The sequence below is a fragment of the Belonocnema kinseyi genome, chromosome 5, assembly GCF_010883055.1.
Source record: "Belonocnema kinseyi isolate 2016_QV_RU_SX_M_011 chromosome 5, B_treatae_v1, whole genome shotgun sequence".
NCBI lineage: Eukaryota > Metazoa > Arthropoda > Insecta > Hymenoptera > Cynipidae > Belonocnema > Belonocnema kinseyi.
Window position 1 is genome coordinate 103,412,826 of NC_046661.1, and position 21,191 is coordinate 103,434,016.

The window sequence follows — 21,191 nt, forward strand, 5'->3', positions numbered from 1 at the left end:
ATTATAATGGTGAGGAATCATTTATCTTCAGAAAAATACTGTTCATTTTTAAGAAAGTGCTTTTTACTTAATATTTTTTCATAATAACTTTAAAAATTTTTAGCTTCTTTAAACTTACTGGTTAACATTACTGAATAGTTTTTTCCGATGACTTCATGCAATTTTGGGTGAATGTGAGTAATACAAAAAAATGGCATACTTGGAAACTGTTCCGCGGTATGCTGCCGCATAACGCCCGAGTGCGAGCGCGAGGACTCCCTCTACAACCGGCTCTGTACCTCAATGAATTTCAAATTGTCCATTTTCTTATTAGACATTTTTCATAGTAAAAAAGTCAAGCTTTCTTTTAAGACTATTTAAAAAAATCGTAGATGCCTAAATTGCGAAAAAAGTTAAATAAACAATTGATTTATTGAAAAAATTGTTTAAACATTTTTTTTTGTTATAAATAATAAAATAGGATAAAATCGTATAAAAAGCACTTTCCAAAACCCTCATAAAAATTTTAAATCGCGTAATTAGAAAGGAAGTTACAGGCGTTTGAAACTACCCCTGCAGGCATTGGGGTTGAAAATTCAACCCCAACGTCATGGGTGTTGCAGCTAGCGTGAGTGCAACGGAGAAGATCATAATTAAACATTCTTTACATCAGAAAAAAGTATATCAGCGATGCAGTTTTTATCTCCTCAATCGTTGAAAATCGATGTCCTTTCATGGATCTCTTCAGTTTTGGGAAAAGAAAAAAGTCACTGGGGGCCAAATCCGGTAAATATGGAGGCTGAGGCATGACTGTGGTGCTGTTAATGGTCAGAAAATCTTTCACAAGCAACGATGAATGAGCAGGTGCATTATCGTGATGCAAAAGCCACGAATTGTTTTTCCAAACTTCCGGACGTTTTTTGCGTATCGCCTCTCGCAAACGGCGCATAACTTGAAGGTAATACTTCTTATTGACCGTAGGACCTCGCGGTAAGAATTCCTGATGCCCTACGCCACGGTAATCAAAGAAGACAGTGAGCAGAACCTTCACATTTGACCGAACTTGACGTGCTTTTTTCGGTCTTGGCGACTCAGGATGCTTCCACTGAGACGATTGGGCTTTAGTTTTGACGTCATAACCATATACCCACGATTCATCCCCAGTTATAACCCTTTTGAGAAAATCAGGACCATTATTGACTTCATTCAACATCTCCTAAACGATGGTCATGCGATGGATCTTTTGATCAAAATTAAGCAATTTTGGAACAAATTTCGCTGACACACGTCTCATGCCCAAAACGTCCGAAAAGATAGCATGACATGAGCCAACCCATATGCCAACATCTTCAGCAACTTCTCTGATGGTAATTCGGCAATTTTTCCACACCATTCCTTCCACTGCTTGAACGTTTTCATCTGTTGTTGACGTGCTGGAACATTCAGGACGAGGTTCGTCTTCGACATCCTCTCGGCCTTCTTGGAACAGCTTGTACCACTTATACACATTTTTCTTACTCAGAGTAGAATCACCGTATGCAACTGTCAACACTTCAAGAGTTTTAGAGCACTGGATTCCATTTTTCACACAAAATCTAATGCAAACTCTTTGCCCCATTTTTTTCTAAAGAAGAAAATCGCCGAGCACACCAAACCCTTCTAACCTTTTACGCCTCTCCCAGGAAAACAACAGGAGCTATACAGTCAAAACTGTGAACATATGATCGTGACGAGTGTACCAACAAAATAAAACAAAAAATTTAAAACTTGAATGTACGTAGCCCGCGAAAATTAAAAAGTCACCGTACTTTTTGAACAAACCTCGTATATAATAGAACCGTATATTTTATAATAATATAAAAAGGTCGTTTATAAATTATTAAGAATTATATTGTAATACAGTATAGAATAGAGCCCACTTGATGTCAACAATAACTCACGTGTTAGTCACATCTTAACGAGAAGGGCAATGTTTGCGTGTCCAGTTTTAAAACGTCCGTTAAGCTGGCAGGGCCACATTGAAAAAATGGACTGAAAACCTATAGGGAATTTAGGGCTCATTTACGACTAATTTACTGTCCTATTACTAAATGTAATGCTCTTTATTTAAACAAAAAAACCGGTTGTCATGCTAGCTTAACGTTAAGCTAGCAGAGCCACCCATAGTAAAAAATTAATTTTTTAAAATTTCTTTGCTCTTTAATTTAGGGCTCATTTATGGCTCCCTTAATACCCTATGGTCAGATTTAATGCTCTGAAAATTTTCGAAAAAACCTGTGGTCATGCTATCTTAACGTTAAGCTAGCAGAGCCGCACATAGTAAAAAATTAATTTTTCAAAATTTCTTTGCTCTTTATTTTAGGGCTTATTTAAGGCTCCCTTAATGCCCTATTGTCAGATTTAATGCTCCGAAATTTTTCGAAAAAACCTATGGTCATGCTATCTTAACTTTAAGCTAGCAGGACCAAACATAGAAAAAAATGTCTTAAACAATATTTATTTGCACTATAATTTAGGGCTCATTTAGGGCTCTGGGAATATAATGATGAAAAATGATCAAAAATTGTTCAAACAATTTTTATTTAAACATTTCAAGTAGAAATGAATTTAACAAATTTCTGCTTCTACCCTGTATGAAAGCTCACTTACGGCTCCATGAATATAATATTTGAATTTAAAAGAAATTGTTTAAACAATTCTTGTTTTAACCATTTTACCATAGAAAAATTATTTTATTTTCTTTTCTTTTGCATAATTTCAGCCACCTTAACGGTACAAAAAATAGGTGAAGAAAACCATAAAACCCATTTTTACTCCTCGTATCATTAAACGCTCCGTTAGGAATAATTTGGGCCCGTAGCCCCAAATTTTGAGCTCTAGTATTTTTTGTAAAACATAGATTGAAAATTGTTCAAACATTTTTTCGAATGTTTAATTATCATATTCTCAGAGCCCTTAATGAGCCCTAAATTATTCTATAAGGTGAGTTTTCTGTAAAATTATTTTTATTACGTTTTACAGCAATCTTGAACTAACTTATTGTTAAACTATTGCAAACACTATTTTTTACAAAAAGTAAAAGAGCCCAAAATTTGGGACTACTGGCCCAAATTAGTCCTCAATGAGCCCTAACTTATGCGAGGGTGAAAATAAGTTTTATGGTCTTCTTTCACTAATTTTTTATAACGTTAAGGTAGCACAACACCATATATAACGAAAAAAGGGCAAAGGAAATATCGCGAATATTGACTGCAATTAATGTACTATATTTACTTCGAAATAAGTATTTTATGAGACGAAAGGGTCGCCTGAAAAGTGAGTCGTGAAAACATACGAATGTAAAATGGCTAGAATGCTATCTGACGTCATTATTTTTCTCAGCAGTATGGCTAGAGAAAACATTGTGCATTATTCAGTGACCGTTTGTGGAACTATTTATGACACCCGTGTGAAAATAACCCCATTTGGCCCTATTACAAGTCGGGCACTAATCGAAGGCTAGTCGGGTTATTAATTTTGACAAAGTACCCAGTCGGGGACTAGTCGTGGACTAGTTGGGCTTTTTATTGTTAAAATTTCAGTCGGGGCCTGGTCGGTGGTTGGCCAAGGGCTGGTCGGGCCCTTTTGTTCACTAATTTCCATGCGGGTAATCTTCAGGCTCTGGTCGGAAGCTAGTGGGGCTCTGGTCGGGTTATTCTCATGTTTGAGTTCTCGGCAAGGTTTTATCAAATGAGGTAATATCTAAAAAAGCGTAATGATTTTTTAATTCTAAAACACTAAGAATATATTTAACAATAATTTTACACCGTTTTTTTTTAGAAAAGTTTTATTAATGTTAAATTTATCTCGAACATTCTTACTAAATAATTATTAAGTTAATAATTTTGTAAGAAAGTCAGCTTGTTATAAAAGTAACGATCAAAATCCACAAAAAGACGTAATCTTATTTTTTTGTTGTATTTTTTATAAAATTGCGAATTTCTAGGAGCATTTATAAATAAATTTATATGGAATTTCAAGAAAATCCATACAGGAAAAAATACATATAGATGTAGGTGAAAAGTCTGCCGAAAGTCATAAGACTTCCAATGTGTACAGGTGTTTATTTTTAAATTGATCTGAAAGGTTTGACAATAGTAAATAAAGACTAATCCTTCAGGTACTTGAAATTAAAAAGAGAGAAAGTTTTTGATTAATCAGTGAAGAGCAGCATACCAGTAGTAAATTATTAAGCACGTTACAGTTCAGATTTCGCTACCACCTTCATTTTAGTCTTGCGGTTCTGGACTAGTATCTTTATTGAAAATCCGCAAGGGCGCGACATGCCGCCTCTCGCGCAACAGAAATGACGCGTCGAGTGTTTGAGTCAGCAGTCCACACGTAACGAAGCATAATTACCTGGAGCAGAAACTACTGTGACTAACATGACGGTTTCTTCAGAGCGAAGCTTTTCCATTGCGGCATTCCAGCTGAAGTTTTTTTAAAAAATTAATATTCCACAAATTTTGGGAAATTTTAGTTACACAAATTTATGCATTATTGAGCTTAGGATATGTTCCCCATTAAATCTTAGGTAAATTTGAGCGCTTTTAAATATTTCAAACAAGTTTATGGAGTTTTCCGTAAATAATAATTCTTTTGACAAACTTTTAGGAAATGTTTCACAGATTTTGAGGAGTTTGTCTAATATTCAAACACGGATGTATTATCATATGACCCCTACTAGCACCCGAGCAGGCCCCAACTAGGCTGAGTCATGTCACCTGACTAGCCCCCGACTAATCGACGGTGACGCTACTAGTCGGGGGCTACTCGGATGACCCGACTAGCCCCTGACTTTAAGTGCGGTCGAAAGATCAGGAACCAGACTAGTTCCCCATTTGAATTTCTACACGGGCACTTGTCGTTCAAGGGCTATATAACGCTAACATTTCAGGGGGGCGGTGCAGGCTTGTAACATGCTGATTTAGAATACTAAAAACAGCGAACCAGATTTTCAAAGGGCTGCTGTCAAGTTACAGACGATATTCGTCCGATTTTGCATAAAAATATTTATGGCTATGTATCATAGATATATTATGATTCGCAATTTCCTGACTGCAGTGAATCATGTTTGTGGGATTTTCCCAAGTTGTACAATGATTCTGTTGGCCAGATTTGTATCAAATCACGCAGGCAGTCTATGATTAAGCCACAGAATTATTTCTCACTAAAATGCATTGATTTTTTAAGGGTTATAAAAAATGATCCCGATTTTTGTTAAAAGTATGATATTTTTGAAGACAGTATAGTTATTTCTATTTTTCTCTCTGATTCTGATATAATTTCTCGTCCAATTTTGAAACTTGTTGGTAAATTTTTAAAAGTTTAAAAGATATAAAATGGCGGTGGTTTTTTTTTAAATATTCACTTTTAATATGTTCAAAATTCAATCATTGTTTTATGTTCTATTTTTTCAGAATAAATATACACTGGCGCCTCACTGAGAAGAGGTAATTTTTTTGCCTGTAAAACAAAAATTCACTCCCCCCTCCCCAACACTGAAAGATATGCAAAACGTCAAAAAAATAACATTATTTCTATAAAAACGTTCAAAAACAAAGTCTTGACACCTTTTTCATCGCATTATTTTCGATATTTTTGCGAAAATATTGATGAAATCTTTTTCAATTGTTTTTTTCTCAACAATACAATTTCTCGGAGTCGAAAAATAAAGAAGAGCGTAATTTACTAGTCCTTTTCTTCTTTTCTTTGCTAAAAAAACCTTGTGTTAGAAAACTAAATCTTTCAGGGTTTTTTACACATTTTCAAAAAAATGTGAAAAATAACGCTGGATAGGAAAAAACTTTAAAGAGATATTTTTCTAGAATTGTATAATGTATTGAGGACAAGGGACTGTACAAGTTTCAGAGTCTCAAACACTCAGGGTATATTCTAAGGGGCAGAGTTAACCAAAAGAATAGTGTTATATGAAAAATGAGCAATATTAAACGTCAACTTCGATCAGTATTAATTATATTAATTAACATATTTACTTGTATGATTATTTGTACTAAGTTAAGGAGATTTACTCTAAGAATTGACTAGATTATTACGCGAAATACTATAAAAATATCTCTATAAATACCAATTACCATAATTCGTGAAACATTCGTCATGTCTGTGCAGAAATATCGGTCTGGCCTCGAACTAGGCCAGATCAGTCCAGGTCGGGTCCCGATCGGGAATCCTTGTCGGGCCCAGGCGGCGGATGAAACACACGCCCAGATCGGGACCAGGTTGGGACACCTGATCGGTGCTCCATCGGTGCCGGATCGGTTCACGATGAGTTTCATTATAATCCATTCATGAATTTCAAAAATGCAGATTTAATATAAGTAAACTCGAAAGTATCAAATGGCCCTCTCTTTTCGAAGGCCACCTTAATATTTTGAATTTCCAATTAAGTTATTTTCAGTTAAAATTAAAGTACTACAGGCACGAAAAGAAAAGGTTTCAGAATACAAAATTGAATTATACTTTTGAAAAACGTAAAATTATTCTGGATGGTATCAGTTTCGAGGAAAAGTTTTGTTTTTTATGAAAAAAATGGATGGTAACCAGAAATATTTTAAATAAGAATTTTACTTTCTTGAAAAAAAATGTTGCCTATAAAACTTTTTAACAAATTAGAAAAAGTTTTTTCGCAAAAAGATTCCCTACAATTTGACATTTTCGAATGCTTCCAAAGAAAATTATCGGGAAATAAGCTATGATTAACGATGTATTAACATTTTACTGCAAAGAAATTCAATTTTCTGTCAATTGCATTACTTCTTGAAAAACTCAAGAAGGTGGTTGTAGATAATTTTTTTGCCAAAAAATTGCGCTATTATTTATTAAATCGTTTTATTTTTTTAAATCGGTTAAGAAGAAATATAGACCAAAAAAACTTGTAAGCAAAAATTAAAATTTTTGAATTAAATATTTCTGGTTGTTTTAAATATTATTTACAGAATATTCATTTAATTAATTTTTATCATTATTAATTAATTTCGACCTAATGCACGTTTTTATAATTTGAAATTGCATTGTTTATGATAAGAAAGAAAAAAATTTGATTATCATTTTAAACTTCGCGCGAAACCAATTAGATGCCGAATGCGACGCATGCGCAGTTGAGTAACTAGTTCTTGCTGGAATGTTATGAAAATTTGTCCTTAATGTATTTCTGTAATGAATTTATTATTAATACAGATTCAAAGTTTCAATAACATAATCGATTGTGTCACATATTTGACTCTTATAATTTAAAAACATTACAATTTTGTGCATACTACAATTAATTTCTTGTCAATAGATTTGATAATTGGAACTCTACATTAAATCGAAAAACCTTCAGTTCTTTAATAATAATTGAAAATAAAAGAACTTGATCAATTTCATCATTTCCCGTGCAGAAATTCTAATTTGGATCTGATCGGGGCCAGATCGGGAAGAATTTGGCCCATATCAGGCCATCTAGATGGGGCCAGACTCGAAATGAAACGCGATGCCCGATCGGGGCCCAAGTGCTGCGCCCAGAGATAACCATACCTGGCCCCGATCGGGCCCATATTAATTTATTTTTCTTATTCTTAATTAAAAGGGATTCTTAAATAAAATAATACTAAAATCGAATATATCACCTCCTTAACTGAAATTTAAGAATATAAATATCAGGTTATCTAACAGATCGCGGTATGAAAAAAATTGGAGTATGTCAGACACTTTTTTTCGAGCAAACGGAAAAAGTCAAACGACGCATTATAACAGCCAGCATTTCTGTTTGATAAACCGTTTAAGTATTTTGCAATAGATTTTTGTTTTTAATTTCTAATTTGAAGTTGCTTTCAATTTCTATATTGAACCTAAGTGTGAAAAGTTATTTTGAAATAAGTGGATCATATTATCGCACTGGCTCATTAAGTTATTTTTACAAAAGCGAATATCAATAAGAAGGTTGTATTTACATTCCAATTGTATCAAATCACCTAAAAATACGTGAAATAAATACGTTTATAACGCCATTGTTGATCTAATTCGTTTTCACATTCAACAAATGAAATATTACTTTTGCTACTTTTCTTATAAATAAATAACCTCATTTCGAGGTTAGGTTTCATCTTAACATTCTTAATAAATTTACTTATTATAGTCTTCAACACGTAATTCAGGAATATTTTGAAGTATACTATACCTACGCATTCGTCTTGTGCTCACTTTTGGCATTTTTTCCACTTATTTTGTCGCTTTTCCAAATAATAATGGAAATATTTTTGACGCTTGAGACTTTACGTTTAAACTTGGGCGATTTGGAGTCAACCCACTTTAGTCCCCGAAATTAATGGAGCGCCATCTACTGTCAAGTTTGGCTGTTAAGTCGGGCTCCAGACGGGGCCAAATTTAACAACCACAAAATTGTGTGCCCGATCTGGCCCAAATCGGAAATAAGGGAAACATTTGGCAATTTCTGCACGGGATAATATTTGACTCATCTAATGGTAAATATACTAATTTTACCTAAAAAGATTTAATTAATTATTAATTTATTTGAGGTTACGTTTCAATTTAGCCGCAGAGTGTAATTATTTACTCTTTTCTTCCTCGCACAGGTTTCGAGGTCTACAAAACGAGCACATGGAGATGGCGTTTGAGTAGGAAATCGGTCTGGCCCGGTCGGGCCCAGGTATGGGCCACAGAGTTCTACCGATCAGGACCAGAGCGGGAAATCCGATTGGGGCCAGATCGGTATTACGTTTGAAATCGGGCTACTTCTGCACGGGGTATCGCGGGAAATACCGGTTCCCGTAATTTCCAGCCTACATTTTTCAAATCATTTTAAGAATTTTGACATGTTTAAAGATAATACAACAATTTTCTTAAGATACCTTTGAAAATTGAAAATCATTTCTTAATTTTAAAAAATTGTTTTAAAAGAATATTGCAAAAGGTTTCAAAAGAATCACAGGTTTTGATAAATAAATAACAATTAAAGAATTATTATTTTTTTACGATCTAAAATCAAATTAATTTCTATTCCAATATAAAAAATTTCAGTTATAAAAATTATAATCCTTCGATTTTTATTTTTTCTGAATTGAATATGATAACGGATTTAAAAGTTCAGAATTTTCGAACTGTACAATTAATAAAAGTTTAAATTTTTTAATTTTACAACGCAACGGCATTCAATTTGGAATAATTCACTTGAAATATTTCAGAAGCTTCCATTTTATATGCGTAAATTATTGAGTGTTTCAATAAAAAAATTTCTAATGATAATTTAAAAAGTGAAAAATTAAAAATTGGTCATCTTTATGTGCTTTAATTTGAGTTTAAGTTTTTATAACTTCAAAATAAACGGATTTTTAGATTCAAAAGTTGGAATATTTTAATCTCAATGGCCGTTAAAGAATGTTGTGAACCGGGAAAAAGCCGGGAAATAACAGAAAATTATCTCCTGGAATAAAACGGTCAACTTACTATTGGTACAAAAATTATGGCGAATTTGTTATATGTAAAGTTTTTTCTAATCAAATATAAAACACATACTCCCTGCTCGTTGCGCAATTAAACTGTAGAGGGCCATGCGACGCGACGAAGCAAAGGGTCGCACACTGAATGCAATGACTACACTGACTGCTCTTTTGATTTCTCGCTTGACTGCTCGTGATTGCTCACAGTCTCTCGTTGACTCCTACTGACTCGCTCACGATTTCGGAATAGTTTAAGAGATTTCTAGTGATTTCACTTGATTTTCGGTCATTTCAAAAGATCCACTCAGATACCGCTGATTTCAGATCAGGTCCCATAGATACAGGTTTGCAACGCTAAAACCCTTTGATTCGAGAGTGAATGCCCCTCGTGGAAAATATTATAAACAATTAAATTGCAGTCCTGTGGCTTCACTATTGCCTCCTATACTTTTAATTTTCGTTTTAGAAGATAGAGAAACAAGAGTTTTAAAAAAATTGAATTTTAAACCTAGTTAATGTAAAAAGTATGTGAATGATATATTAGTTATTGCTCCTAGTGAAAAAATTGACGATTTCATAAAAACTTTTAACAGTATTGAAAATTCCATCAAGTTTACATTTGAACTTGAACATAATAATTCAATAAATTTCCTCAATTTACAGATTATAAAAACAACTGAAGGTAAGTTGATTACCAATTGGTTTAAAGAAGCTTCATGGTCTGGTAGATATCTTAATTTTATTTCCCATCATTTATATTGTCAAAAGGTCGGCCTAATAAGAGGCTTAATCGATAGATGCATTACATTGAGTTACATTAGATTCAGGAAAGAGAATTTGGATTAAATTAAAATCACTTCAGTTCAAAATAATTATCTGCTTTCTTTGATAAATAGAATTATTCGAGAACGGATTCATGAAATCTACAATAGTTCCTGTAAGAAAAATAACTGGGTTGACACGTACAAAAAATCAGATATAAAAATTTCGTTACCGTATGTTTAAGGATTATCTGAAAGGTTGAAAAGATCGTTAAAAAATTCAACATAAATGTTTATTTTAGTAATGAAAACATTCCTAAAAAATTGCTAATTAATCAAAAATATATTGATAGTACCGAAAATTTGTCTGGAATTTAATATTTCAATAAATGTGATTATTTTCGAAAAGTTTATATTGATAAAACTGGTAGAAGGTTAAAAAGTAGACTTTTTGAACAAAAAACAGATTATAGATTTAAAAATTTCAATATAGGTATTTGACAACATTTCTGGAACTTAAACCATTATCTTTATTTTTATTTTTACAATATTAAAATTCTTGCTAGAAAAAAAACATATATGGAGTACGCATAATAGAATCAATTTTTTATAAGCAAATATCACAAAATTTCGATTACCTTACAGGCAGAAATGATGAATGTTAACAAAATATATCAAAGTACTATAAAATAAATAAAATCAAAGTAGGCACTGGAACCTATAAAGTAGGTTCTTAATAAGCAGCGATTTCAATGTAATTTAGACCCTATTTTGACGTTAAAAGTGTCGGAAATCGGACATTTTTCCACGTTTAGCGTCAAATTAGAGTCTGCATTTAAGATAAATTAGACCCCCTTTTGAAGCTCAAACTACTACTGTAGGAATTGTGGCATCAAAGCAGGTTCTCCATAATCTTATACTAATATGAATGAATGAAAATATGATTTGTTATTTATCAGAAAAAAAATAATATCAGTGATATAAATATTAAGGATATTCTCAATTATTTTTTAGACATAGTATTAATAGAATTTTTTTATTATGACGCTAAAGCATAGTGCACTGAAAAATCCGCAAGTACTAAGAAACGAACCCGAAATCGCAGGCACGAACTGAATATTTACTAAACGCCTAACGCCCTAACCAATTCAGCTAACGGAACGCATTGAGATGTCTTCGATAAAAATCATTAGCACTTGTCCAATAATTGAAGGTCCAAAATCTTTTTAAATTCGATACAATTAAGTGAATAATTACTTTTTTTTTTAACTTTTCGTGTCGTTAAATATGTAAAACGATTTTTGAAGAGTTCAATATAAATTGGTTCTGTTTTTGAAAAGTCTTCTACGTTATACGCTTCAAAAGAACATGAGGCTACATCAAACTTGCTGATTTCAATAAAAATATATTTATATCTCTTTATTACGAAAATAATTTTTTAAAGTTATTCAGCATCACAATTAATCCAATTATACTTAAAAATACAAATATTTAGTTTGAAACTCAACCTGATAATAATCAGAAAATAAGTTTATATTCCCGTGTGGAAATAACCCCATTTGGCCATATTACAAGTCGGGCACTAATCGGGGGCTAGTCGGGTTATTAATTTTGACAAAGTACCCAGTCGGGGACTAGTCCTGGACTATTTGGGCTTTTTGTTGTTAAAATTTCAGTCGGGGCCTCGTCGGTGGTTGGCCAAGGGCTAGTCGGGCCTTTTTGTTCACTAATTTCCATGCGGGTAATCTTCAGGCTCTGGTCGGAAGCTAGTGGGGCTCTGGTCGGGTTATTCTCATGTTTGAGTTTTTGGTGAGGTTTTATCAAATGAGGTAATATCTAAAAAAGCGTAATGAGTTTTTAATTCTAAAGCACTAAGAATATATTTAACAATAATTTTACACCGTTTTTTAGAGGAAAGATTTATTAATATTAAATTCATCTCAAATATACTTAATAAATAATTATTAAGTTAATAATTTTGTACGAAAATTAACTTTTTATGAAAAAACGATCAAAATCTTCAAAAAGACGTAATCTTTTTTTTTTTAGTATTTTTAGAAAATTGCGAATTTCTAGGAACAGTTATAAATACCTTTGTATGGAATTTAAAGAAAATCCATATTAGAAAAAATACATATAGATGTAGGTGAAAAGTCTGCCGAAAGTCATAAGAATCTAAATTTGTACAGATGCTTATTTTTAAATTGATCTGAAAGGTTTGAGATAAGTAAATAAAGTCTAATCCTTCATGTAGTTGAAATTGGAAAGCGAAAAAGTTTTTGATTAATCAGTGAAGAGCAGTATCCTAGTAGTAAACTATTAAGCACAGTACAGTTCAGAATTCGCTACCACCTTTATTTGAGTCTTGCGGTTCTGGACTGGTAGCTTTAAAGAAAATCCGCAAGGGCGCGACGTGCCGCCTCTCGCGCAACAGAAATGACGCGTCAAGTGTTTAAGACAGCAGTCCACACGTAACGAAGCATAATTACCTGGAGCTGAGACTACCGTGACCAACATGGCGGTTCCTTCGGAGCGAAGTTCTTCCATTGCTGCGTCTCAATTGAAGTTTTGTTTTTAAAATTAATATTCCACAAATTGTGGAATTTCAGTTACATAAATTTATGCATTTTTAAGCGTAGGATATGTTGCCCATTAAATCTTGGGTAAATTTTAGCACTTTTTAATATTTCAAAAAAGTTTATGGAGATTTCCGTAAATAATAAGTATTTTCACAAACTTTTAGAGGATGTTCCACAAATTTTGGGGAGTTTGGTTAATATTCCACGCGGATGTATTATCATATGACCCCTACTAGTACCCGATCAGGCCCCAACTAGGATAGGTCGGGTCACCTGACTAGCCCCCGACTAATCTACCGTGACGCTACTGGTCGGGGGCTAGTCTGATGTCCCGACTAGCCCCCGATTTTAAGTGGGGTCGAATGGTCGGGAACCGGACTAGGTCCCCATTTCAATTTCTACATGGGTTATCATAACAGTACAGGTTTTATACCCAATTGTCTCTTCGTCTCAACATTCGAGATAAGCAGTCAATTTTTTTTTTCATACACTTAGTTTTTCTTATTCTCCAATAAATATGATAAAAAAATTAAAACAGTAAACACTTTCTCACTAAAAGAAATGATTTTTCCTTCTAAATCAAGTGGTAGACACGTGAATAGTAATATTTCTCTGAGAAAATGTTTCAGAAACTCTTAATTATTATTGATTGGAAAAGTCCTTGGAAAAAACTGATTTTCTTCATGAAATCGTGTTGCAAATAAATTAACTGTAATGCTCTAAAAAAATTTATTGAAAATCAGTATATTTAATTATAATGATAAAATATATATTTCAATGAGAATTTGGGTGAATCTTGAATTAAATATTTTTGTTAATTGAGTGTGCATTCAGTAAGCATCAAAGTAGGGTCTTAAATTATAAAAATGTAGGCTCTAAAGATTCAAAGTAGCTTCAGAGAGGTGTTGCAGCCTCAAAGTAGACTCTAATTTTTCATTCTCTCGAAGTTAAAAGTTCAAAGCTGGGGCTATCAGTTTAAATAGCGTCAAAGCCGATTCTAATAAGGAGCTGCAACTTCAAAGTAGGATCTGAATTTCGACTCGAGGCATTACAAAGATTTTGTTTTTAATTTAATTTGGTGACACACATAAGTATTATTTTGAAAAATGAGCTCTTAACTATTTTGACTTTGAACAAAAACAGTCGAATTCAACCAAAAAAGAATAATCTAATACAAAATAGAAGAGTTTTCTACCTGAAAATGTGACTTTACGACAAAGAAACTAATTTTAAGTAATACAGTTCCATTTTCGACAAATCAGTTAAATTCTCAAACAAACCAGATTAATCTTCAAAATACGAAAATATTAATTTTCAATTAAAAAGTTAATTTTCAACTAAACAGGTGAGTTTTAGAAATTCAAAGTCAAAAAAATCAATTTGCTACAAAGCAGTTGAATTTTTTAACCAAAAATATAAATATTTAAGATAAAAGGTAAACTTCGACAAAATATTTTAATCCTTAGCGAAGTAGATTAATTTTCATAAAATAAAAATAGGTTTTTTCGACAAAAAGGTTATTTTCAACAAACAACTCATTTTTCTAATTATTTTGTTGAAAATTAAAGTCAAAAAGACGAATTTTTTCAAAGAAGTTGCATTTTTAACCTGAAAATATAATTTGTCAACAGGAAAGTTAATTTTTAATCAAACAGTTGCATTTTTAACTAAAAAATCGGATTTTTTCTAAAAAAGTTGAATTTTCCATTCAAAAATATTTCTTTTGAACAGAAAGGTTAATTTTCAACTAAATAGTTAAATTTTCTGCCATAATATTTAAGTTTAGAGTAAAAAAGTTGAATTTTCCACCGAAAACAATAAAATTTTAGCAAAATTGTTAATTTTTGAAAAAAGTAATAAAATTTCTTTCAAGAATTAAAATTTCGAACCAAAAATATAAGTCTCCAATAATTTTTTATTTAATTCTGTAAACTCATGAGTTTAAATTTATGTGGAAAGAAATTAAATAAGAACAAAATTTGTGAGCGTGCAATAGGAATTTTTCTCATTAAAATACTTGAATCTTCAATAAAAAATATAAGTAAGAATTTTTAATATAAAAATACTTTAAAAATTTTAAGGAATAATAGTTTAAGCACAAGTTAAAGTTTATTTTCAATACATTTAAAAGAGCATGTTAGAAACCTGGGAATTTTTCCTAGAAAATGAAGTAAATTTTCTACTACACAATTCTAAATTCGAACTACAAAAATTGTTGAACAATTGAAGAAATTAATAATAAAATGAATCCGATCAAAAGATTTTTGGGTATAATATTGCGCAAAACGGCTTAATATTAAAACATTTTTCGGTTGAAAATTCAACTACTTAGTTAAACTATGTACTTTGTTTAGAATTCAATTTTTTGTTGAACATTTTTTATTTTTGGGTATAATAGTATACGCAAAAGACTGGGTATTTTCTTGTGATTTTTTGACGTGATTGTTGCTTTTTTCCTTTTTATATATATTTCTAAATTTTTTTAATTCAAGTTATTTCTATCTCTTTGGAAGGCTTTATTTCTAACTTTTAGTAAACAATATTTTTGATTAATTTGTTTGCTAAGTACCATCCCGTGTTTGAAACGATTTGGTTTATAAAGTCAGCTATTACTAGCAAAACTTTGACACCAAATAATTAATTAAAAAAAAAATTGTTTGACTTTGATTTTTTTCCTAATACGAAGAAATAAATTTTATGCAAAATTAACTAAAACAAGTGGGGCTATTACCAGTGTAAATAACTGATAATTTAACAAGTTATCATTCTCTCAAGCATGATCCTACAATATGAGAAGCAATTTAAAATACAAATATCTGAGAAAAATAAGTTTATCTTCACCAAGCCATGAAACATTCATCATCTATGATACTTATATCTATAATTTTCTAGTACACTTTTAATTGCGGTATTTGAAATAATAAACTAGGGCATGGAAATTGACCTAATCCAAAATAATATTGATTTCCATCGATGGATGCAAATCAGACTATACCATCACTGAGTGCTTTACAAAACTTAAATTCATCAGATTGATTAAGTTCTTTCGACAATCTACCTGAAGCCTTCGTGAAATAATTGATGTGTTTGTGAATTCTACTCTTAATAATGAAAGCCCCATTTTTTCGAAGGATTCTCTAGATTTCTATTTGGGTGAATTTAATTAAAAGACATTAAATTAGAAATCATACAGTTCTTAAAAAATTATAGTTTTAAAATTTTAATTAACACCACCCAATTACAAATTATAGAGAATCCCTCAAAGAATAAAATGAGGCCTTGATCATTAGGATTAAATAAGAATTGTAACCTTCCCCTAAAGAGAAAGCAAAAACAAAAACTCTAAATAATAACTGTTAAATAAACAAGTTAAACCCGAATTATGTTTTCTAAGGTATACTTAGAAGCTTTCGTCAAGATTTCCAGAAATGAAGACTAGTTCTAATTTTTAAAATTTTTCATATCATTTTAAAAATTGGCAACTTCTAGGATTGATTGTACGTATACATAAAACATTTAATTTAAGCGTAAAAAATTAAAAAAATTACTCTGAAATTAAATCGTCTTACTCTAAAATTCGTAATATTACCTTAATTGTACTTTAAATATACTTTTTTCTGGTACCAATAGCATTCACACTTCCCAAAAACACGTAATTTTTAAAGTATTAACAATGAAAGTTATGTTCGCGGGTATTTTCATATCCACGTTCGTAATCAACGCATCGCAAGACATCAGTACACGAGGTTTTAAAAAATATTGTAAATATAAGATGTTTGTTTTTAAAACGTGATTTTCAAAAGTTTTTACCTTGAAATTGTTTCCTTTTTTGAGAATTTAGATTTCTTATTTCGTAGTAAGTAATGAAAAATATGAGGTATGGCTATTAAATAACGAGACTGGCGCTGCTACAGAAGAAGTACGAATGGGCGAAACCTCAGTGACCGACAGCTGTTTAGCCTGAAGCCTTCTCTTTCGAATGCAGTGCCTTCCGCTTCTGTAAGAAAATCCTTATAGCCGTAGCTTTCGTTCGCATCAGAGTTGTTTTTTGTTTCGATGGAAAAAAGTTAAGTGTAACAATAGAGCAACGAATTGTTGTGAAAATTCACATGAAACTTGGAACATCCGCTACTGACTCTTAGAATTTATTGAAAAAAAGTGTATGACAATGAATCTCTATCGCATGCACGTGTTTCTGAGTAGTTTAAGCGTTTTTAAGGTGGCTTTTAGAAAGATATTTTTTACTCAACTCCGTGAAAGAATGCGGAAAAAACGACCCGAATTGTGGAAGGACGATTCACGGGGTTTCAACCAAAACAATGCGCCAGCTCATTTCGCATTGTTTGTCAAGAGGTTTCTAGAAAAGTACAAGATCCTAGTATTAGAACATCCACTTTACTCGCCGAAGCTTACACCGTGCGAATTTTATGTGATTTCTAAGGTGGAATCTGCATTAAGCGAAATAAGATTTGAGTCTGTTGAATTTGTGAAAGAGAAAGCGGCACGCGTCCGGAAGGAGCTGGCAGAAAAAGACTTCCAGCACTATTTCAAACAATGGAAGATTTGCATGGAGTTTTGTAGCGATAGAGGAGGGGTCTATATTAAAGGTGATAATAAATATATATAAGTATTAACTTAAAGTAAAACGTTTTAAAGCCCTAGTCTCGTTATTTAATAGCCAAATCGTTTACATCGCTACACGCTTTTAGCGTCGGCAAGGATGTTCGTTGACGGCGTCGGTAAGCTAGACACTAAGTTTAAAAAAGTTTTATTCTCTGTTTCGTTTTACAGGGTTAAGTTCACAGTTTGAATGTTTACCTAATGCCGCCCCTATTCCTGGTATTCCTCGTGGCGAGCCAGTTGTTTCTTCTGACAGACAACATTCCTCACTTCGTAAAAAGGCCAGGTCTTCTCGTGCCAGGGCCAGGTCTCCTGATGCCAGATCTACGTCTCCTTGTGCCAGTTCCAGGTCGCTTCGTGCCAGGTTCATGTCTCCTCCAGCTAGGCACATAACTCCACCTACCAGGCTTCTCGCTTCTAACGGACTTAAATATGGACTCGACCAGCTTGAATTTATTCGGCCTACTCCCTATGGGAAACCGGTACGGCAATTAGAAATTCGAAGATACCCTTTTCCTCTGGATAAACCAATTCAAATACGCATATGACAGAATGTATATGCGCCTATGCCAACCCAAGAAGAAATTGTATTATTAACATTCGATGGTGACGTCTTTGCACTATTGGATAGTATTAGTGCTCTTGCTGGAATATATAAACATAGTTTGCGCACTAAGGGTAAAGGGGAAGCAAAAATAAACATAGAAAACGGCATAATTACTACATTGGCTAAAACCGAAATAGCAGAAACTCTAATAGGCCCTTATCGCCCAATCTTACTTATTTTTAATATCGAGCGTGTGAGCCACATTCCGTAAGACCATTAATTTAGTATAAAACCAATGTTAAACTAAAAGATAACATTGTTTTTTCAAGTATACTAAATGTTTTATAAGATTGAATTACATATAATAACAAAAAGTCAATGCCTTATGATTCTTCAGGCTTCATTCTTTTGTCAATGCCCCAGCCACTTTTTTTCGGAAATAAATTAAAGAAAGTTTTATTTTATTTCTCAGAAAAAAAAGGTTTTTTGGCTTATAATGACCGAAGAACTCATGCGTTCTTCATCTGTTGCACAGACAATACTTTTCGTAACAATTGCAGAAAATTTTTGGATTTGAGGAACAATAAAAAGAAACTGTTAGGAAATTTGTGAATGCCATAAATTATGACAAAGGTTGTTGTTGTTGCCAATTTATGAATAACAGAAAATTTTTGGAAACCTCAGGTATTCAATTATTTATTATTTCCAAATGCAGGAAGTTTACCGAAATTCCTGAGAAACAAGAATATTTAGAAAAGAATTTAATAAGTTTGTTAATACATTACGGAAGAACAATTTTAATCCCAGAAGTTCACAATTTTTTAGTTAGATGCTCAGGGATTTAATGATAAAATTAAATGGGTTCTAATATTAAAAAATTTTCATTTAACATCCTTCATAGTATAAAATATGAAGCAATTTTGAAATTCAATATTAAGTATATTAAAATTAAAATTATATTTGACAATATAGAACTAGAGAACTGAATCATTTCTACCTTAATTCATTCAAAAATAATTTTGACCAAAAATTGTGTATTTGATTAGAATGCTATATGATTACAACTGTTGCATTACTCTTTTTAGAATTCTAAGCATCACTCTTAAAGCACACGAAAAGGAAAGGACTCCACTTTTAGGCTTATTTCAATTTAGGTCAGTCAAATGAATTAAAATAAAATTAAGAATTCTTTAGGATAAAAATCGAGAATTTCCACAATTTTCTCTTTAGCAACGTAGAATTAGAAAAATCATTAGGCATTTCCTATTCAAACGCTTTCAACCGGATCAGACTTTATTTAAATGTTTTCAAAACTAAATTAATTTTTTAAAAGGGTTTCGAGCTAATTGGACCCTTTCATCTGAAGACTTTTAACAATTAATTGCAAATTAAAGAAAGTTTTTTAATAGAAATTAAGAATTTATTAATTTTCTAAACTTATTGAATCAAATGTTAAATGCATCAACTCTGATGGATTCAAACAATTCAACTTTATAAAGCACTCGAAATTATTTAAAATTTTCAAAATACAAAAATTTAATCTTGAAAGTTGCCAAGAAGGAAAAATCTAAAGATTTTAGCTTACAAGAATCAATAGTAACAAATTTTCAAGCCGAACAAAAAAAAAGTAAATAAAAATTTTTAACTTAAAAGCATAATGATTAACAAAACATTTAAAATTTAAAAAATCCTGGCAACCTGGTTTTTGTAATTAAATTACTGAATAATTTATCTCAAAATGCTAAAACTCGAAGTTAAATAAAAAAGCATTAAAAATAAGCAGCTACGAAAAAATAAGTGAATTATCGACCAACATTTTTCTGAATTAAAGAATTTTAACTAAACCTAAGATATTCTCTCATACTTAAATAATAATAATAAAACTCAAGAATGTAAGAATTAATTCTTTCTCTGTTCGATTCAAATAGTTATGTTAATAGTAACTTAAGTTTAGATTTCAAATAAAAATTAAGAGCACAACAAAAATCATAGTTTTATTAATTTTTCTGTTTAAAATCTAAAAGCTCTGACATTTCTAAATTTTTGAACTGTATATTTTTTAAATATACGTATGCTTTTAGCTTCTTGAGGACATATAACTAAGTCTGTTAAAAATCGAATTGACATTTTGAAAAACTATTTGATACAATAAAAAATTGATCTGTTCATACCAATGAATAATTTAGTAAAGACAAAAGACACTGGATATATAAGAAATAAAGAAAAAAATCAAAGAATTAAAAAATGTGTACGGATTTTAAAGATCATCCCAAAGCCTTTTAGGAATTTAATGTGATCTTAAAGTATTCAAAATAATTTTAATGGATTACGAAAGTTTTATGAGATTCCAAATGATTACAAAGGATAACAAGAAGATTAAAAAAAATATCTGGGACAATTCAGAGAGAATCTCAGTTTTTCAAGGGATTTAAATGTTCTTTAGCGCACTGGATTTCAAAGGATTTTTTCTGAGATGCCGAAGGATTCCTGATAGATATCGAGGAATTTATGGAAATTAAGAACGATTTTTGCGGATTTCAAGGGGTCTTGCCAGATTTCAAAATATTACAAAATAAGTCACGGAATTTTAAAGGATTTTAAAGGATTTCATTTGATACAGAAGTATTTTTACGAATTTTGAAGGATGCCAGGGATATTTATATTTCCTTAATTATACCCGCGTGAAAAAAGTTTGCATGGCTCAAGCATGGCAAGACACTTGGAAATATTTGGCTAAAGCATGGGCCACGACTGAATGGCAGCATGGCGCAAGCCTTGATCCTGTCCTTTTCCCATGCTCAGGACCCGCTAACCACAAATAAATATTCTTAAGAACATGTAATTGTCAGAGAAAATGAGCTTGCAGTAAAACTGAAAATCTTAGGTTTGCCAAAAGCCAACACATCTCTAAATGGTAAGTTTATTACCCGGGTGCACTGGGTCGCACACCAGGTAGTTTAGCACGTATTCTACGCGAACTTAAAAAAATTTTAATTGTGCTAATTGCCAAAATAACTACCATTAGCGAGTCGACGATCCGGATGCACCAGATTGAGCACAAGGTAGTTTAATACTATTCTACGAGAACTTTTTACAAATTTAAATAAAGTGAATGATGAAAACAATTCCAAATAGTGAGTCGACGACCCGGGTGCACCAGGTCGCACCCCAGGTATTTTAGCACGTATTCGACGAGAACTTGTTCAAA